Below are 13,578 nucleotides of genomic sequence, written 5' to 3'. Positions count from 1 at the left end.
TATGTTCTAATTTTTTTTAATTGTATAATTTTCTTTGGAAAAATATTTCATCACCAGAATATAATCAGTGATTTAACTTGGAAAAAGTCCTTGTTTCTTTAGAAACTACTAAATCACACAGTGAGACACAAAAATGAAGTGATTTTTTTCCATATTGCTTACCTGCACAGTACTTTTAAGCTATTGGATATAAATCCTGGGGTTTTTATACATTGAAACATCCATAGCTCTGTATTTATTTGTCCACATATAGTCTTCAAATTTGATCTACTTTTCTCATGTTTACCTCTCACCATTTGTAGTATTCATGAATTCAACTTTACACAATTGACTGATTCCTTCACTTTCTTAGGGTTCTCAGTGCATAATAAGAACACCAACCTATCACATAACAGATAACTGCACAATAGGCGCAGGGAAACTTTACCTCAGCACAAATGATAGATGTGTGTTTTAATCACTTTCATTTGGTACTAGAATTAGATAACATTAAATAAGTTTAAGGAATAATTTAAATCATTATTAATTTATTGAAAAATTTATATACATTATTTTTCAATAAATCTATAGTGCTTGAAGAATGTTAACTAATATAATTTTGCTTAGCCACTATTTTAGTTTCTAGTTTTTAAATTTTTTATTTATTATTTTTATGTGTTTGCGTGTATTGCCTCCATGCAGGTAAGTGCACCTCTGTCGTGCAATGCCTGCAGAGGTCAGAAGAGATTGTCAGATCCCCTGGGACTGGAGTACAGATAGTTGTTCGCTGCCATATGGGTGCTGGGATTTGAACCAGGGTCTTCTGCAAGAAAAATCAGTGTTCATAACCATTGAGCCAACACTCCAGCCCCAGTTTCTATTTTTTTTTATTATTTATTTATTTATTTACTTGCTTGCTTATTTATTTACTTATTTATTTATTTTTGTCTTTTTGAGACAAGGTCTCCCTGTAGCCCCAGCTGTCTTGGAACTTACTATGTAGAGTAGACCAGGGTGGACTTGAACTCACAAAGATCTGCCTGCCTCTGCCTCCCAAGTGCTGGAATTAAAGGTGTGTGCCACCCTCGCCCGCAAGTGATTTATTTCTGTGGTGTGTATATTTGTATGTAGTTGTATGCATGTGGGCATTCATATGGCATTGTCCAACTGAAGAAGTCAGAAGATGGATTGCACAAATTAGTTCTTTACTTCCACTGTTAGTGCTCTTGGTATTGAAATCAGTTCCTCAGGATTGGCAGCAAGTGGCATTCCGTGCTGAGCCATCTCACTGGAGCTATCTTCATTTTTAATTTCTGAAAATTATTGATGATTGTAAGTCAAGTATTATCTTAGTTACTTTCTATTGCTGTGATTAAAAACACTGACCAAAATCAACTTGGGGTGGAAAGGTGTATCAAATCGACAATTGAAACTATCTAGAACAGTTGACCACTTGACAACTTGACACATAAGCACATCACTTTAAACCACAACCTGTCCATTTCTTATCTCCTAGATGTCATTTTAATATTAGTGTCACAGCATGAAACAGTACAACTTTAAAAGCTCCATAGTCTTGTGGCTGAAGAGATGGCTCAGTGGTTAAGAACACTGACTGTTCTTGCAGAAGACATGGGTTCGAATCCCAGCACCCACGTGGCAGGTAACAACTGTCCCTAACTCCAGTTCCAGGGGATTTGCCAGCCTTTTCTGACTTCCTCGGGCATTGCACAACACGGGTGCACTTACCTACGTACAGGCAATACATGCATACACATAAAAATAAAAATAATAAAAAAGGTCCCACGGTCTTTTAAAAATTAAACATTTTTATTGAAATTTTTTGTGCATTTCATAAAGAATATATCAAACAATGTTAATCAGCTTTACACCCTTGTCCCCACTGGCATCCTCCCAAAACAGCCCCCCATCCCCACCACTGGAGACCATATGCTCTATCAACCCTGTTAAGGCCCACTCCATTGTCAGTGTCCCCAGCTGTTACCCAGTGCAAGTCTTGCCATTGAGTCTAGTCAGCCTATCTAGAGCCCCGTGTTTTAGGAAGATTGGCTGTTAATCATCTAGCAGCAATCAGTTGTCAACCTTCTTTCAGATAAGATTGAGGTCTGCTGTTCATTGTCTATCGGTGGTACCTCCCACAGTGGGCTGGGTCCTCATTACTCAAAAATCAAATAAATAAATAAAAATAAATAAATAAAAAACAGAAAGGATGAAAAATTGGAGACAGTCAAGTTAACAACTGAAACTATCTAGCACAAGTATACTTCAAATATACTTTTGATGATTCTCAAATATATTTAACATATTTTATTTAGTAAACCTCAAATGATATTTTTATGGGCAGGAAGGCTGGCTCCATGGTTATAAGTGTGAAGTGCTATGAAGAGGACCCAGTTTGGTGCCCCAAGCCCATGTCCTATGACCCAGAACTGTATGTAACTCCAGCTAGAGCTTTGACACCCTTTTTTGGACTTTAGGGGAACCTGCAGTCACACATACATATACCTCCACACAGGCACATGGATATACAAATAATTAAAATACATAATTAAGCTCATCATGGTGGCACACACCTCTAATCATGCCACTCACGAGGCAGAGACAAGAAAATCTCAGTGAGATGGAGGACAGATCGGTCTACAAATTGAGTTCAAGGCTGATGGACCTACAGTGATATATTTTCTGAAACAACAACAACCAAATAAAAAATAAAATTAGAAAAATGAATTTTTATTTGCATTTACAACTCATTTTAGTAAAATTAAATAAATTGGTATTTTATTATCTTTATTTTTATATTTTTATTATATTTATTTTTGTGTTTATGAGCATATTCCCTGCCTTGTGTTAAGTGCACCTGTGTCGTGCAAAGTTCACAGAGGTCAGAATAGGGCATTAGATTTCCTCTGGAATTGGAGATTTGGATGGTTGTTAGCCACTACATATATAAGTACTGGAAACCAAACCTTTGTCCTCTGCAAGAGCAGCCAGTGCTCTTAACTGTGGAGCCATCTCTCCAGGCCCATTAATTGATATTTTAAATATATTTGTGGAATTTAAAACTTTAGTTTATAAAATTAAAAAATGGGGCTGGAGAGATGGCTCAGCCATTAAGAGGACTGACTGCTCTTGCAGAAGACCCAGGTTCGATTCCCAGCACCCACATAACGGCTACGAACCGTCCTTAACTCCAGTTCCAGGGGAATCCAAAGCTGTCTTCTGACCTCTGCGGTATTGCACGACATGGGTGCACTCACATACATGCAAGCAATACACTCATACACATAAAATAAAAAGAATAAAATATTTTTTTTTAAATGCAGTGGCCTATGGTGCAGTTAAATAGAATTCATTAGTGAATTTTGATAAAAAATTGAATAAAGTAATGAGAGATAATTAAGAATTGTGGTAAGTATATCTATTCAAAAAATAGTACTTCTAAAATCAAAGAACATAAGAAACAACAACAACATAAGCTAATTCACAAAGGGATAAGTAAAAGTACCTTATGAAAAAAATTATCCAGTTTTCATACTGAAAAGAGCCCAGGGATTAAATTAGAGACTTCCACAGACGATAAAAGGATCAAGACACATACTGATGAAAGTTCAGAATCTCAAAAAGTAACTCATCAAAGTAAGAGCCTACAAAAGAATGAGAACCAGGTATGAACTGGTATTTAACTAGAAATGCTGGATATTGGGTGTCAACTAACAAAGTATTCTGTCTCAACAATTCATACTTCGATTCCAAGTTCTTTCAAATAAAACTGACTTGAAAATTCAACCATTTTAAAAAAATATTTACTATTTTTAAATTTTTATTTGTGCGTGTATTGTCTGCATGTATGTAAGTGCACCTGTGTAGTGCAATGCCCGCTGAGGTCAGAAGTGGGTACTGGGTTTTCCTGGAACTGGAGTTATGGATATTTGTTAGCCACCATGTAGATGCTGGGAATAAAACCCGGTCCTCTGCCAGAGCAGCCAGTAATTTTAACCACTGACCCAACTCCCTAGACTCCTCAACCTACCTTTGTTTGTTTGTTTGTTTGTTTCTTTCTTTCTTTCTCTTTCTCTTTCTTCCTTTCTTTCTTTTCTTTCTTTCAATGTGAAAAATTCTCTTTCACAGAATGTCTGCAAAAACAATAGAGGGAAGTGGCACAGATCTGTCGTCATTCACAAGAAGGACCTCAGATATTCAGGCAAGAAACTGGAGGGGATAGAATTCAGATACACCTAACAGAAGAAATTGGAAGCATTCACTTGAAAAATTAATGATCATGTACTGAAAACTGTGATGAAAAGTACAGTAAAAGTAAAATGTAAATAGGAATTTATCTAGATTTTTAAATACTTAATATTATAATTATGTTTTGTCAACATCAATTTGCACATCATAAAATAGATTATCTTGTATTATTCAAGTGAAATCAAAATGACAGTGGAGATTATAGAGCCTGACCTATAATTCTGTAGCACTAATTATAACACAATTTTATGTATTTATAGTTATTTCTTTTGACTTTCCTTTTTAAAAGTCATGTTTTGCTACTACTATTTAAAATATTATATACTTGAATTTCTTAAAATATTACATTTTTCAGAATTTCATTTACAGTGTACCCAAGGGATCTTTGATCTTCAATTTTTAAAATTAATTTTCTGTTGGTAGTGTCCTATATGTTTCACATATTAGACATTTATTTCATTACCCATGAATTCAAATCAGCAATTAAAATCCAAAATTCCAATCTCTTCAGGTTGTATTCAAACTACGTAGTTGGGGGAAACTTTTCCTTTAAATAAAATAATTTGAGAAAATTTCAAAATTGACTTTACAAGAATTTGATTTTCTTGGAGAAATGTGATGCAATTTCCTTGTTTAATGTTTCCAACATGTGCTGATTTCTTACTTGCTTAAGTAATCCTTTCCAAATGTTAAGTTCAAATAAACTTGATGCAATTGGCTGAATAACCCTACCACGGCTACATCTAAAATGCAGCTTCCTGATCCTGTGAGTTACAGATCTACCTCATAAATCCCAGCATACATAGGGAATGTTAGCATGATTTAATTTCAGTATGATTCACCCATCAACCTTACATTGAAATTTGATTTGTTATACAATGTTTGTTGGTTATTGAAGAGATAATGAAGTTATGGGAAGTGTCACCCTTATGAAGGAGCAGTGTTTTTCTCAAGAGAGGAGGCTAAGTCTCAAGGGAGTGAATTGGCTCTCTAAAGATTGTTTTAATTATCCCATGAGTAGGTGGTCGAGTAGGAGGAGTAAACACCTTTAACTTTCCCTGGTGTTGAGGAGAAAATAATCAGTATTTCACAGTTAATGTGTTGTTGGCTGGTAGTTCACTGCAGATAGATCTTATCTGCTGAAGAAGTTGGGTTAGATTCCTCAGCATTTTTTCTAAAGGCACTTCAGTGTCTATTAATGTGATGAGACTGTTTCTGTCTTTTGGATTTCTTTCACTCAAATATGATAACATGATCTGTGATATTGGTTGTTAATTAGGAATTTAAGCTTGTATCCTAGGAGTTGTCATCTAGTTTTTGATATATGCTATTTTTATATTATTACTATTTCTAGTTTGCTATATTTACCAAGAATATTTATATCCATTATCTATAATATTTTCCTTAAGATGCATAGTTTCATGATGATGTTGGCTATGAATAATAATATAAAAATGTTCCTCTGTTCTTCTAGAAGATTGGGTTCTTTCAGGACCTTTTATTTCCCTATTGAACATTTGCCCACATAAGTAAATTTATTTAAGGACTATAAGGTTATTGGGCTGAAGAGATGGCTCAGAGGTTAAGAGCACAGGCTGATTTTGCGGAAGATCCAGGTTTAAATCCCAGCACCTACATGGTGGCTAAGAACCATCCATAGTCCCACTTCCAGGGATCTGAACCCCTCTTCTGCCCTGCCCAGGCATTGTGTGACACAGGTGCACTTATATACATAAAGGCAATACACAGATACTTATAATATAATAAGTGAAATATAAAGAAGAAGTACAAAATTATTGAGATTACAAACAAATTAAATGGGTTTATTTGTTCATTTACCATAAAGAATGATAGATCTGTGTTATCTTGTGTTAAAATGTGGACATATACTTATTTGCTATATTGAATTAATATGATATTGAGACCTGCAGGAAAGGAACTGACATTCTTTCTTTTTTTCTAATATTGTAATTTCAACATTCCTTCTAAATTCTCTAATTCTTAACACAAATATTACAAATATTTGTAAAGGATAAATTTTAAATTTATAAATTTGATGTAATATTTTAAAATTTCTAAATTCATTTTTGAAATTTTTTCCATTGCCTTTATTATTTTCCTTGCTTTGGATTTTTTTTTATCTAGTTTCCCCCCCATCAAAATATAGCAATAAAATTTCCATTACTGCTTTGAAAGATTTAGTCTTCTCTACTAGCACTATAATTATTTTGATTATTCCATTCAGTTTAACAGTTTTGAGGTGTTTTCAGGTTTATCAGTTAACACAATTTTTTATTTTTCTTGTGATTTTTGTCTTTGATATAAGCATTTAATGTTGATTTAATTCTTAAATATTGCAGATGTCTTACTATCTTTTATTTTGTTCAGTTCTGATCCTTATACTTTGAATATACTAATGCCTTCCAAATATGAATCATTTTTAAGACCCCAAACATGTTATCATGTTGCATAGTCCATACATACTTGACTAATTTACATTTGGCTACTGGTGAAAAAGTATTGGAAGAAAGCGAGTATGTGGATACATGTGTGAATTCCTGATATATGTGGGATGTGCTTGGCATGCAAATTTGATAATTTTGTTTACTTAAAATTTATATTATAGAATTTATTTGTCTCAAAAACTAACATGAAGTGACTTTGCCTAACTTTGAAATAGTATTTTGGTTTCATGTTTTATTAATGAACTGTAGGAGGAAGTGCAGCCTAAACAATCTGCACATGCCTGCTACAAACATGCCAAAAACATCTGGCTGAGTCTAACCTGCGTTCTGCGAAAGGACATGGAGACGGCTGGTGCAAGATGGCTCGATGGAGAGGGGCCAATGAGAATCAGACACGATCCAAAAAAACCTACTGGGGCCAATGGGACACTGGGAGGGGGGGATATAAGGGAGCCCCATATCCACAATAAATGAGTCCGTAGCTGCTTGCACTGCTTGCTTCTCAGCTGACTCCTGGTGTCTGTGTCATGACTCTGCGCTGATTCTACCCATGCCCGGAGGGCACCAGGACCCCTGGAACATCTGGCGCCCAACCTGGAGCCCCATGCTGGCATGCACATTGACCTTCCTTGGGTTCTGGCCATCGTTGTGGTAGCCACTTTTCTCTTCTAGACCATGTTCTTTGCACTTTTCTTCAGGCCGTGCATCCAGAGATTGGCCTTAGTTTTACTTTCTCCATCCATGACCCACCTGGGCACCTCTCCCCACTTTCTTCATGTTGCAAGATGCCCCCTGCCTAAAGTTTAGGTAAGTCGACCTCTAGGTGTCACATTTGCCTTCGGTTCTCCCATGGGTGAGCATGAGAACCCCCTCCTTCCCTTTTCCCTCATCCTGTCTGTCGATTAGGGAGGTACACATTTTGCTTTCAGTTCACCTGGTGCCTCCACATAAAGGCTAACCCTCTAGGAAGCAAAACCCAGGAGTGGCCCCTGACCACTGCTCCCCATCTGGAGACACCATGTGGACATATGGCTGTGGCCTAATAAACCACGAAAGTCCCCCACTAAGCACAAGACATCTGGATCTGACTCATTATCTTTGTTTGTCTTAAAATTAACATGGGTAATCTTCCCCCCAGCTGTAGGAAACCCAAATCAGGACATTAAAATCCCTCCTTGTCACCCAAGGTGTTAAAGTTAAAATCAATGACCTAAATGCTTTCTAAAAAGAGGCTACCATCCTCGCACAATGGGTCACCCCCAAGAACATGTGGGATCCTGACCTCTAAATGCCCATTCTTTTCCTTGCTAGAAAGCACCAGGTCTCCTCAGGTGCCATCCCCCCTGCCTCATTTGTCCCCATTCTCCTGGCCATCATAGCGTGCCTAATTCCTTTGGTCCTACTCATCCTTGTCAAATGTCTCTTTTAACATGCCCAATGACAAAAACGCATCAACAGAGACACACTCCAGGTCCTCTTGACACTTCAACACACAGGCCGTGATCCTCCCCACCAGGTCTTACAGGTCTGGCTCATGGGAAAATCTGTAGGGCCTCCATATAATTGCCTTCTCCAATCACCCTGATGGGCTCTTACCCAGGGAGGTCACCCTTTGAGGGCCAGTAGTCAATGATGAGTAAGAGCTTGCTAACCAAGCCCACCTAAAACAGGCACGGTCCATAATACTGGCGACCTCCTGAGGTGGGGTTAACAATGCCAAGGCAAAAATCTTGGCTCCCACTAGAATTTCACAAAAAGAAAAATGGTGGATGTATTGTAGGAAATGTGACCTCAACGACCTGTCCATGCACGCTGCAAATGTGCCAAAAACATCTAGCTGAGTCTAACCTATATTCTGACAAAGGACATGGAGATGGCTGATGCAAAATGGCTTGATGGAGAGGGTCAATGAGGATCAGACACTATACAAAAAAGCCTACTGGGGCCGATGAGACACCGAGGAGGGGGATATAAGGGAGCCCCATATCAGTAATAAATGAGTCTGCAGCTGCTCTCACTGCCTGCTTCTCACCTGACTCCCCATGTCTGTGTCGCGACTCCACGCTGACTCTACCCCCACCCGGAGGGCCCCAGGACACCTGCAACAATGAACATTTTTCCACAAAATATTAATATTAAAGCTCCTGATGTTCATTTCTTCCCAAAGAGCAAGTAAACTCAGTTCTTTGGGAACTACAACTTGGGGATAAGAAATATAAATTTTTCATGTTTCTAAATTTCAGCACTATTAAGTGACATCATTTTTATTTATGACTTAGTTTCTCAGATCTGTGATTTTTCTCTGTAGGATATAACAAAACATAATGGCCATTGATTCAGATCAGACTCTATTTTAAATAACAACTTAAAGTCAGCCTTCCTCTCAGAATAGCATTGTGAATCTTGTGTTTTAGCTGCATCTTCCACAACTTGCCCTGTGTATTGTCAGCTGCAGCATCTTAGTGGTGAACTGCTTCATAGAAACAGTGAATAAGATGTTACAGTAGTCATATGTACACTACAAGCTCTTTGCCCCAATGTGGAGACATTGAATTGACAAGATGTGTTAAGGATTCTGTATTGATGATAAACTACTTTGTGAGTACAATCATTAAAGGTTGTAACAGTTTTTCAGAAACAGATAGATAAGGCCATTCATACCTAAAATATCAAAAAATTCCAGTCAAAATAAATAACTTATTTTTTACAGATATAAAAACAACTAAAAGTTCAGCACTGATGGAGTGCTCTCTGAGGGGAGGTAGACACCATTCAGAAATGGTTCTCTTCCCCAAGAGATAAGGTTTCTTGAGATGGTGATTTCTATTCCCATGTACTATTTTTACTAAATCCAGCACTGTGTGATCTGTTTTTGTCCCCACACCTACTTTTTGAAAGGGAATTGATCCTGCACTTTGTTAATGGGTAATACCCAAGTTGTGTGTGTGTGTGTGTGTGTGTGTGTGTGTGTGTGTGTGTTTACTTGCACTTGTAATGAAAATGCATTATTATATATTTCTACTGGTATGATTTATGAGAAGAAAAGCACTCAGATTCAAGTTCCAGGTGTATCTCATTGACATGCTAGAAGGTGATATCATATTAAGTGCTTGATGGCTTTCTTTTGTCAGAAAACTATACCAACACCAACAACAGTAGCTGGATCTTTTACACATAGCCAGATGCCATACTGTATACTATACACTGCCCTCTTCACATATGTGATTCATTCAATTGACAATTTAACCAATACTGTGAATAGCTACCCTTATCATGAAGGGTATGTTTCAGAAATTTACTTCTCTGCCCTCTATTTGGAGGGAATGGTATTTTCTTTCGATGTTACCATGGAGTTCCCTCTGGCTTTTACACTTCTTAGCCTTTAATTGATGGCCAATCTCTCTATGCCTTTTATTTTGTTTGATTAAAACATTCATTGCTCCTAGCAATACTCACCTCATTCTATAGACTCTGTAATAACTTTCTTCACACATCTCTGGACTCAGATACATCATTCCTCCAATGTGGGTTTACTTTCACTAGTATACTATCTCAATTTATCATCTTTAAAACTTGTAATAATTTCATTGCTATGTGCTAGGTGACCAGGTGATAGCCAACTCCAAAAGAAACATTTCTAAGTGCCACAGGGATATGTGCTATAAAAGGAGATCTGTGTTCCTGGAGTTCATGAAGAATACACTCAGGGACAACATCTACAGTGAAGTCAAAAAAGCAAAATAAGGCAGTAAGGATCGGCACTGAAAAGTTTCAGTCAAAATAAATACTGGATCTGCCTTATGGATCAGTAATTGAATTAATCTGCCTCCCAGGAAACAGTGCTTTCAGAAAAGCAGACTCTATGCAGGGTCTTGGTGTGAGACCTAGTTCTGACCTCCATGTAGAGAATCTTCTTAAAATGAATGTATCCTGATATGGTAATCTATTTAGTGTACTATAGAGCACATTATAGAAATTTAGTTCCAATATGTGCTCAAGATCTAATATGTGTCCCCATGTTTATAGTTTATAAAAAGGAATCTATTTTTATTTGTCCTACAAATTAGTCACTTAAATATTGCTGCAGATTTCTACATAATACAGTTATGAAAAGGTTTTGGTCTTCCTAGTTGAAAGCTACGTTAAACATTTTAAAGTGCTTTTTGTTGAGTTTTGTGCAGTTCATGTAATACAACTTAATCAAATTAAGATACACCCCTATAACCCCTGACCAGATTCCATGCATTTTTTAATATATATTAAGGCTTATACTGCCAAGCATTTGTACCCATGTTTCCCTTGGTGCAAGTTCAGTTCATCCACTGGAGTCCTGTCAGGCTATCTAGAGTTCACTACCTTAAAGTAGATCAACTCTTCCTTATCCAGCAATAATCAGTTCCCAATAGTCCTTCACCTAAGTTTGGGGCCTACTGCCCATTTCACAGTTCTATGCTGTGTACTTTGTCTGACTGAGTCAGCATGGGTCTTGCGCATGCTGTCACCACTAATGCAAGTTCATGTGAACAATTTCCCACAGGCCTTAAAGCCTCTGTTTTCTTTTATTCATGTACCAACTCTGGCTCTTACAACCTCTTTGCACCCTCTTCCACAATGATTCCTGAGCCATGTGTAGGTGAGCTTTAATACAGGAGTCCTATGCAGGGACAAGCAGTCTGCAGTCTCTTATTCTCTGCATGTTGACCAATTGTGGCCTATTATGTGCCTCACATTCTTTTGTGTGAGGAAGTTTCGCTGGTGAGAGTTGAGGGATGTATTAGTATTTTTTCTATCCCACGTTCCCCTCTGTTCTATAAGGCTGAGGTGTAGAGTTTTCACTATAGATACATCACTTAGGGCTGGACATTTCTTAGACTTGTATTCTATGTATGTGACCTGTTGTAGAACATGTAATACTCTCCATGTGTTAAAAATAAAGATCCTTTGATAAGTTGTGTATGATATGCTTACCTGTAAATATAAGGAGTCTAATTTAGAATAGCGTAAGAAATTTAACTTGTCTAGAGATGTGACAGAGATAACCAGGCTGGCCTCAATCTCACAGAAACTGCCTGCCTCTGCCTCCCAAATGCTAGGATTAAAGGCTTGTACCACCAACCCCAATTCAAAAGAAAACTTTTTAATTTTTTGTGTATGAAGTGTTTTGCTTGCATGTAAGTGCACACATCATACAATGCCCAAAGAGATCAGAAGAAGGCATCAGATCCCCTGGAACTAGAGTTATGAACAGTTGCAAACTGCCATGTGGATGCTGGAAGCCCAATCAAGGTCTTCTGCAAGAGCAGCCAGTGTTCTTAACTGCTGAGTCATCTCCAGCCTTTTTTTTAAAGGAATGGTTTTATTGTAGTTATAAAGCAAATTTGAAACATAATACAGAATTCAGAACACAAACAGCTAAATCATAGGATAAATCAATTTATAAGAAAGTAAATAAATTGTTTTGGGAAGAATAAATTTACAAAGCATTTCATACTGAACATCTCAAACAATCTTGATAATCTTTATACCCCCATCCCCATTGGCACCCTCCCATAGCACCTCTACTGGGTCTTCCGGATGAAGAAGAGCTTATCTTCCTAAAACAAGGGTTTAACTTTTGATAAGTGTTGTTGATTCTTAAATCCAAGTATATTGATTCAGGTTTGAAATTTGTCCCTAAAGAACACTATTTGTGTGTTATAAAATGCATAGAACCAGAAGAATGCCATGTTGTGCATAGCATTTACACACATCAAAGAGCAAACATAGGGAAAATGTACCCCTCTGAAAATTTAATGGCTCTTGGACATTTAATGGTTTTTCTTTTCCAATGACCTTGGTTATTAAAATGTCCCTTTAAATGAACCCTAAAATTATGATCAGGATAAAATTCTAGTATTAAAGAGTATGCAGTGTAAACCAGTTTATCCAACTCTGTCATATTTTCTGTGTGGGCAAAGGATTGTGTTATACCACGTCTGGGTTGAGCCACTTTTATTATCATAATTATGGACATGGGAAAATAGATTCTTGTACGTATTATGAATGAAAGTTCCTAGAAAGAAGACACACCTTATATTGAACCTTCTACAAAGGCTGATTGACTGATTAGAACTTCAGTGATTGTGAAAATATTGGAACATTGCAGATTAAGAGTTTAACGAATGTTTATCTGGGGTTATCTTTAAAGCTTTTAGCACGCATTCCTTGCCCATGTCTAAATCTGACCTCATGCCACTCTAACTGTCATGTGAAACATTTTGGAATGTATTCCACTAACTCAAAAATAATATCATGAGAGCACCTGAGTCCTAACATAGAGGTTTTCCTACTTTACTGTAATCCAGCTGCTTGAAGTTTCACCCAATGTATTAGAAAAGTCTCTTGATTTATGGCTTTCTTTGTTCTGTTACTACAAAACTTCATGAAAATATTGCTACACTGAAAAGTAGACTTTGAGGCAGCCTAAGTCTATTTTCCCAGGCCACTGATATTTGGCTCAAGGAATAAATGCTCTTTTATCCCCTTTTAAATTAGAACTGTGAATCCGGTGTCAACAATGTTCATTCTCTATGTGGGTTGATATTGTCTCTCTGTGTCTCTGTCTCTGTATCTGTTTCTGTCTCCCTGTTTCTCTCTTTTTGTGTGTGTGTATAAAAAGACTCATAGTTATTACACATTCTAATTAATTATACTTTTTCAAGAAATATTTTAGTAAATTTACTTTCGTAAGAGCACACATATATATAACTAAAAGTTACTTGACAAACAGCAAAGCCAGACAGGCGATACCTTCAGTCGAGTTTTTGGCCAGGATAGATAAAGGCTCTTCCAGACAGTAACCCAACATACTACTGGAAACATGAAC

This window comes from Nannospalax galili, unplaced genomic scaffold, assembly GCF_000622305.1.
Source record: "Nannospalax galili isolate Female #2095 unplaced genomic scaffold, S.galili_v1.0 scaffold131, whole genome shotgun sequence".
Lineage (NCBI taxonomy): Eukaryota > Metazoa > Chordata > Mammalia > Rodentia > Spalacidae > Nannospalax > Nannospalax galili.
This window is presented reverse-complemented; position numbering follows the sequence as displayed.